Source organism: Elgaria multicarinata, chromosome 7, assembly GCF_023053635.1.
Source record: "Elgaria multicarinata webbii isolate HBS135686 ecotype San Diego chromosome 7, rElgMul1.1.pri, whole genome shotgun sequence".
In the NCBI taxonomy this organism is placed as follows: domain Eukaryota; kingdom Metazoa; phylum Chordata; class Lepidosauria; order Squamata; family Anguidae; genus Elgaria; species Elgaria multicarinata.
The window spans coordinates 28,392,143-28,399,957 of record NC_086177.1 but is presented as its reverse complement, the minus strand read 5'-3'; positions in this window follow the sequence as shown (position 1 = coordinate 28,399,957).

Below are 7,815 nucleotides of genomic sequence, written 5' to 3'. Positions count from 1 at the left end.
AAACAGCATTTACAGACGTAAGAAATGACTTATAGGGCCGATCTTTGATTACGCGTTCGACATGCTGAAGAAAGGATTGGTCGGTGGTCTTCATAATTTTTTCAAGGTGCATTCGAGGAGTTATAGCTCTACTAATTTCTGTAGTCAGAATTAAGACCTGGTCCACATTCTCTGAGGTCAAAGCAAGACAATTTAGAGAACAACCAATGAGGATAACAACATGCAACACAGGCTGAAACCAGAGTTTTGCACAAAGAATGCGTAGTTTTGTGGAAATGTCATTTTGTTTGCCAATGCTTCAGGAGCCTAAAAGATATTTTAAAACTATTAACATTAAATCTATTTGGAAAACTTTTTAGACAGAACACTGAAAACACACACACCTGAATGTGAATGTTACTTGCAGAAGCCATATTCCAAAGCTCAATAGGTGACGGCGGGATGCTAGTATTGATGCACTTCTCAGGTTCTTCAGCTGTTACAGCCTCTGCTGCTGGCTCCTGGAAATTTAAGGGGGAAATGTAATTTTCTGTAACTCTTACAAGTTGTTTTTGCACATAAATAGGATGTCAGGAAAAAAAGTTTTACCTGCATTATAGAGTTTGGTATCGAGATAGAGTCCAACAAGCTTTGCCATATTTGTGAGATCTCCTCATCTTCCTCCTGTGGGGTCTTTGTTGGTGGGAACTGTTCATCGTCAGAGCTGGTGCTGAGATAACGCTTTCTGGGTTTAGGCCTCTCTGGTGCCAGCGGGGTAGACACCTCTATAGGCCTCATCGGGGTGCTGGGGGTTTCCATGTTGTCTCCTGCTTAAAATCAGCAACTGTTCCCGACGGGTTGAAAGTCTGAAAAGCACTGCACACCCTGGTGAATCCTTTAGGGGTTCTGAAAACTCTTCCTATAGGTTGCGGGGCAGGCCATGTGATATTCCTAAGCCAACCGCTGAGAGGCTGTGGGGAGACATGCCTGGACATATTCCACCGGTCGCCTGCAAAAAGCATCATTTCCGGTCGCCACAGAAAAAAACGTCACTTCCGGCCACGTGGCCTTTCTTTTGACAGGTAGTGCCAGCATTTCTGGGCACATGGTGTTTTGTTATGACAGCTGATGACGTCAGTTCCGGTCATGTGCTGTTTTGTTTTGACAGCTAGTGTCGTCAGTTCCGGTCACGTGCTGCTTGTATTGACAGCTGGTGACGTCACTTCCGGCCACGTGCTGCTTGTTTTGACAGCTAGTGACGTCACTTCCGGTCACGTGGTGTTTGTTTTGGTCACGTGACCAAAACAAAGCCACATGGCTCATTTGCATAAATTTGACAGGAAGTAGGGCCATATACTACTGTCATCCTTGGGGGTGACCAAGGCCATTTGTGTACCAAAAGCAGGCCTGAAACCAGAATGAAATGTGTCCAGATAATCAATCACATTTATGAGCATCTGGAGCTGGTCAATTACCCACCACATCAGTACCTTGATCAAGAAGAGGGTGTTAGTGACCAGATGATAGTTGTTATAGTCCTTGGGGTGTAGGAAGGGCTTCCTTAGGCATTCCTTTCCACTCTTGTTGCATAACAACTTGATGCACTGTCCCTATGTTCCATCTGGAACAAATGCCTTATACCAGTGCAAAACAGATCCAACCTAAAGCTTTGCACCAGTGTGCCATCCAGAAAGTTGTGACTTTTAGCCATTATAAACTACAATCCTGCATCCATTTACCTGAGAGTAAGACCCATTGAATGCAATGGGACTGACTTCTGATGAGACATGCATAGGGTTGCTGTCTTAGTCATCCATTCAAAGTGTAGAAACACTCAGTCATCTTGTACTGGATACATCCCACAGTGGCCCCATTGAAAGATTCCTAGCGTGCGTCACTAGTGTGACGGTCCTGCTTAATGTGGACCGTCATTACTCAAGTTTGTTCAGGCAGCAAAGCAGTGGACAAGATGAAATGCATGTGTCAAGGTTCCTCTTTTAACTGGACTCCTTGATCAGCTTCGTAAAGATATTTTGCCACTTTAAGAGCCCTTTTTTCCATCTAATGTCAAGTTTTTACCTTCCCCTCTCAGTAACGTGGGGTTTAGGCCTTAGGCATGGGGTAAATGACACTCCAGATCACCAGGTTTTAACAACAACTATTTACTTAGTAAGTAATATAAGGCAAAGTCACATAAACTTAAGGCATTTGCTCAAATAGAGTTCGAAACATATGAAAAAGCCCCATCTAGCTATGGTGATAAGCAATACCCTGGAAAAGTTTTAACGCTGGATTAGTCACAACCCCCCTCCCACTTTGTACAATAGAACTTCAAAATGGCACCCACTATACATAGGATCATAAAAATATTCGCAGTAGGGGCTTATCACACCGCTCCTGGGAGGGAGTAGCTTTGTGGAAAGCTATTAGTACATGCTGTTTGCTTTTGGCATGATAAACTGATCATACTTTAAAGACCAGCTCTGTTCTTTCGGTGTGCTTTCCCATGCTCAACATATGTTTGTAAATAAAAATATTACCCAAAAAAAACACCACCACTATAAATTACCAATAATATGTTCTCACATGGGAAATGTAGCTTGTAAAATACAAGGCGCAGAATAATAGTTTAAAAAAGAGATGGAGGGAAACATAATAATAGAGGCAGGGACTTCCAAAACAATGATACAGACTCTAAATCCTGAGATGAGTGGAGGAATTATGCAGCTGGATGACAGAAGTCTTTAAAGTGAATCATCAAACTATTTTCATGCTCCCTTTGCCAAATCAACTGAGCCTCGTGTGGCGCAGAGCGGTAAAGCAGCAGTTTCTGCAGCTGAAACTCTCCCCACGGCCTGAGTTCGATCCCAGCGGAAGCTGGTTTCAGGCAGCCGGCTCGGGTCGACTCAGCCTTCCATCCTTCCGAGGTCGGTAAAATGAGTACCAGTTAGCTGGGGGAAAGGTAATAATGGCCGGGGAAGGCAACGGCAAACCACCCCACTATATAAGGCCTGCCAAGAAAACGTCAGCGAAAGCTGGCATCCCTCCAAGAGTCAGTAACGACTCAGTGTTTGCACAAGATGTTACTTTCCTTCCTTGCCAAATCACATGGCTCATTCAGTGGTACGTTGCACTATAATAGGGTGACCGTAGGCACCGGTTTACTCCGGTAACCACCGGGGAAACCACACAATCCGGAGGATCCGGAGTGGGCCGCTGAAACACCGGGGCGGGGGGGGGGACTCGGCCGCGGCCGAACTTACTTTTCTGCAGCATTTTTTTCGGGTGCAGCGGCGGCCATCTTTAGAATCCAAACAACACAGGCCCTGCCCTGGCAAGGCAAGCGAGGCAGAGGCGGGTGGAGGCGGTGAGATGGAGGGCAATCTGCGGCAAGTGCCGCCGCGGCCGCTGTCACCACCGGCCCGCCGCTGCCAAGAACACACAAGCGGCAAGGGCAAGCAGCGAGGCGGGCGGCGCGGCCCGGCGCGGCCGCAGCGGCAAGGAGAAGCAGCGAGGCTGGCGGCGCGGCCCGGCACAGCCCGGCTCGGCGCGCCCCGTCCCGGCGCGGCCTGGCGCGGCCGCAGCGGCAAGGAGAAACATCGAGGCAGGCGGCGCGGCCCGGGCGCGGTGCGCCCCGTCCTGGCGCGGCAAGGAGAAACATCGAGGCGGACGGCGCAGCCCAGCACAGCCCGGCGCGGCGCGCCCCGTCCCGACGCGGCCGCAGCGGCAAGAAGAAACATCGAGGCGGGCGGCGCGCCCCGTCCTGGCGCGGCCACAGGCACAGCGGCAAGGAGAAGCAGCGAGGCGGGCGGCGCAGGCCGGAGGCACCAAGGCAAATGGCAAGGCAATGGGGGGGGGACAGAACAAGCAGTGGGGGGGGGAAGCAGCGTGGTGGCGGACCAAGGTGGTCATCAGGAGGACAAGGGAAGCCATAAGGGCCAGGTCCCAGGACAACCTGGCAGGGCAAGGCGTGCGTGGGCCGGTCAAGCGGAAGCGGAAGGAAGGCGGAGGACATCCACCAGCCACGCACCAGGCAGCAGCAGCAGCAGGACACGAGGTGAGGAGGGAGGAGGCAACTCTGCAACGACGACAACGTGGGAAAAGGTAGGACAAGGCAAGGCCACCATCCTCCCTAATTTGGCATGGGGGTGGTGAGGTGGAGGGGGGAGAGGCTGGGACACAGGGCTAGGGAAAGGCGGGGGGGGGGAGGCTAGAGCTTGAGAGAGGGGCTTCATTGCTTCAGCCACTTTAAAATGGCTATTTTACAAGTTTTGTCCCTGAAAAATGGATAATGGTGATGTAATGTTAAAAATGCTCCTTCTCTTCCATTTGTCCATATTTTTAAAGTGCTAAATACAATGAAGTATATTAAAGCTCCTCTGAGCGTACACAGAGTGTGTTTCCATTATTATTATTATTATTGCAGGACTTTTCCCCATGCTAGATGGCTGGGCTCCCATGCTGGATGTGTGGGGAAACAGATACATTTGACCAAGGCTTGGGGTCCAGGGAAACTAGCCCGGGTTGCAAGACCATGCAAACTTATTTCCCAGTATCTACGTGTCCAGATAATGGGTGGTGATGCTAATAAAACTCCTTCTGCTAGTGATGTGATAATGGGTGGTGATAATGTTAAAAATGCTCCTTACAATCATTAGATTGTAAGCCTATGCGGCAGAGTCTTGCTATTTACTGTTTACTCTGTACAGCACCATGTACATTGATGGTGCTATATAAATAAACAATAATAATAATAATAATAATAATAATAATAATAATAATAATAATAATAATAATAATCTTGCTGTTGATAATGGGTGGTGATGCTATAATAAGGCTCCGTCTCTTGCGGGTGTGTAATGCATGGTGATTTTAATATTAATAAGGCTCCGTCTCTTGCTGTTGATGCTGATAATATGATATTAATAATGCCAGTTATCCTTTACTTTTCCACGCCCTAATATAATTCCTTGTGCCATGGAGATAATAGATTAGCATTGAACCTGCAAAAACCATTATCTTTAATGGAAACTGCTCTGGGCCTTTAAACCCAGTAGCTATGCATTGCATTGCAAATGCAAGATCAAAGTTATAAAGGTGGCCATTCATGACTTTAGACATATTCTAAACCTTATCATTTTCTTGCCAGTAATTTTACATGTTGTCTGAAAGTGTTTTCATGTGATAGACATCTTGATATCTAACAACTGCCCTGCATCTTCATTGCTACTCACTGGTTCTACATAGCTCTCCAGACAAGGAAATAACTTTGGGCCATTTCACTTGCATGTGATGCAGTTCTGCAAAATTTCCTTAGCATGTGAAACAGTTGTGTAAAATGTACTTGAGCCTTGAATCTTACCTGCTTCTGAAAAATGGATGCTTTAAATCCATATACTTATGCTATACTGTGTAGTGGCACGGTTTTTAGGGTGAGCTGAAATAAGTGACGTGTTTGAGATTGCATTTAAAAGGAACTTGCCTGTGAATTGTATTTGTGTTTTTAGTCTTGATGTTTTATTACTTTTTTATGGTTTCAATTTTTGTGGCAATACAGGCTGAAAGCCTATTGAAAGAAGTTTATGGCAATTGATAAAATATTGCTGAGATTTTGTGATTATATGTTTCTACAATTGTATATTGTTTTTCAAATGCCAAGCCATGGTGGACCTCCTGGGTGGGTTACGCAGACCACCAATTGGGAACCACTATTCTAATGTGTTCTATGACTGTTGTGGTTGTTTATTAAGTTATAAAAATAAAGAAATAGTTTTATATAAGTGTTAATTCTTTTTTTAGTATTTAATACATTATTATAGTAGTTGTGTGCCTTTGGCACTCATTGGTTGCTATCATTTACTTTTTGTGAACCACCCAGAGAGCTTTGGCTATTGGGCAGTATAAAAATGTAATAAATAAATAAATGTGCCCGAGGCCACACCCCCTTGGGGGCCGGACATGTTGAGTTGGCTCCGCCTTGGGGGTGGGCATGTTGGGGTGGCCACGCCTCCTGAGGGCGGCCATTTTGTCCTCCTTTTTGGTTTCCAAAATATGGTCACCCTACACTATAAACTTAAAATAGTTCTCATGACAAATCCCAAAATGATTGTGTTCAAATGCAACTGCAGGAGCAGGATGCTGGTGATCTTTACAAGCACCTGCTTAAAAGGGAATTGTGAGGGAAAATATGGCTGAGGCAGAGATGACACACTGCATCTATAGATGCATGCTTTTGAGTATAAAAGTTCGGACAAACAACAGAAATTGTTCTTCTCCTGCTAGACACAAGGTGGCACCATTACTTGACTAGAATACAAAAGATGAGCTCCCTTCCCTGTAACAAAGCAATGCAGGCCAGCTCTAAAGGGTGAAGAGGTCAGGCATTTGCCAGTGCCCCAAGGCCACCAAGGGGCCCACCCTCCCACCAGCACTGCTATGCTTATTTTGCACAGAGCCTTCAAGACCGCAAGAAACTTGACAGAATTCTTGGTTTGTATATTCCACTTCTTCCAACACAATGATGCCTTGCCCAAGCACCCTCAAAATTTGGAAACCAGCAGATGGCACACTAATTCTTCACATCAATGTGAGACTATATAAATATATAATTGATATGTCAGGTTTTGCTTGGGGTCGTTTTTATTTATTTACTGAGATGATGTACCCCCTCACTGGTGCAAGTGTCACAGGTATTTATAGCTTGGGCAGAGGCTGTTCAGGATCTCCTAGTACATCTCTGGGTGATTTGCAGTAGATATATACCTGTCTGGACCCTAAAAATCATTTTCAGAGGCCCTTCTTGGTAAATGAGGTGAGGCACCTCAATTATTAAATGATTTCCCTAGAAAGGCCAGCTTGGTGCCTACATTGAGATCTTTTTGGAGCCACGTGGAGATCTTTTCATTTTCCCAAGCCTTTTAGTCCTTCAGCTTTGTTTGCAATTGTGTTGTTGTATTTTAGATCTTTATCCTGCTGCTGATTTTTACTCTAGTTTTTACCTTGGTTTTATGCCATTTTAAATCTTTAAACGTTTTCTATGTTATCATGTTGTATTTTTGGATTTTAACTTTTGTGAACTCCCCAGCGAGCTTTGGCTATTGGGCAGTATATATATGTAGTAAATAAATAAATTGGCAAGAATTTCCAACTCATACTTGGCTAACAATAATAACAACTAAAAGCCTCCCCATCTCCCAATTAGGGCACCTGAAAAGAATGCTTGGGTGAAAACCAGAGTGGATGTGTGAACTTGCTGAGCATGTACTCAGAGGCACCCTGTTCCTTAATCTGTAGCATTTGTCTGCCCAGCTAAGCCACTGTTTTGCACCCACCTCTGTTTGGTGGGTTTCAGGCTTCATTTATTTATTCATACCCACTCACCCCCTTATATGCGATAGTCCAGGCACATCAATGATTATAATAAATCAAGGCATGATCTGGTTCACATGAACCAGAGAGACTAATATGCTACAGGCAGAGTATTATGAAATTGAGTGTTATCAACATACAGAAGAAATTGATACGAATGTGTCTTGTTTCCTACTTCCTTTTTCCAGTCATAACTTATTTGTTAATTTTCGTTTTAAGGCAATCTTCCAAACACGAGTCCACCAAGCAGCCAATAAAACTTTTAAGTCCTTCCAAAATTGACCAATGACCATTCTAGCTGCTGCCAACAAAAGTCCAGCCAACAGCTTGAAGGAGCAATTTCTGTTATTTTCCAGAAACAGTACTAAAAGTGCCAACTCCAGTGTTCTCTCTGACTGCTAAGTATCTTATCAATTTCTTTGAAGACAGCAATCCAAAACTTTGCCACTGTTAAACAGGACCACCAAA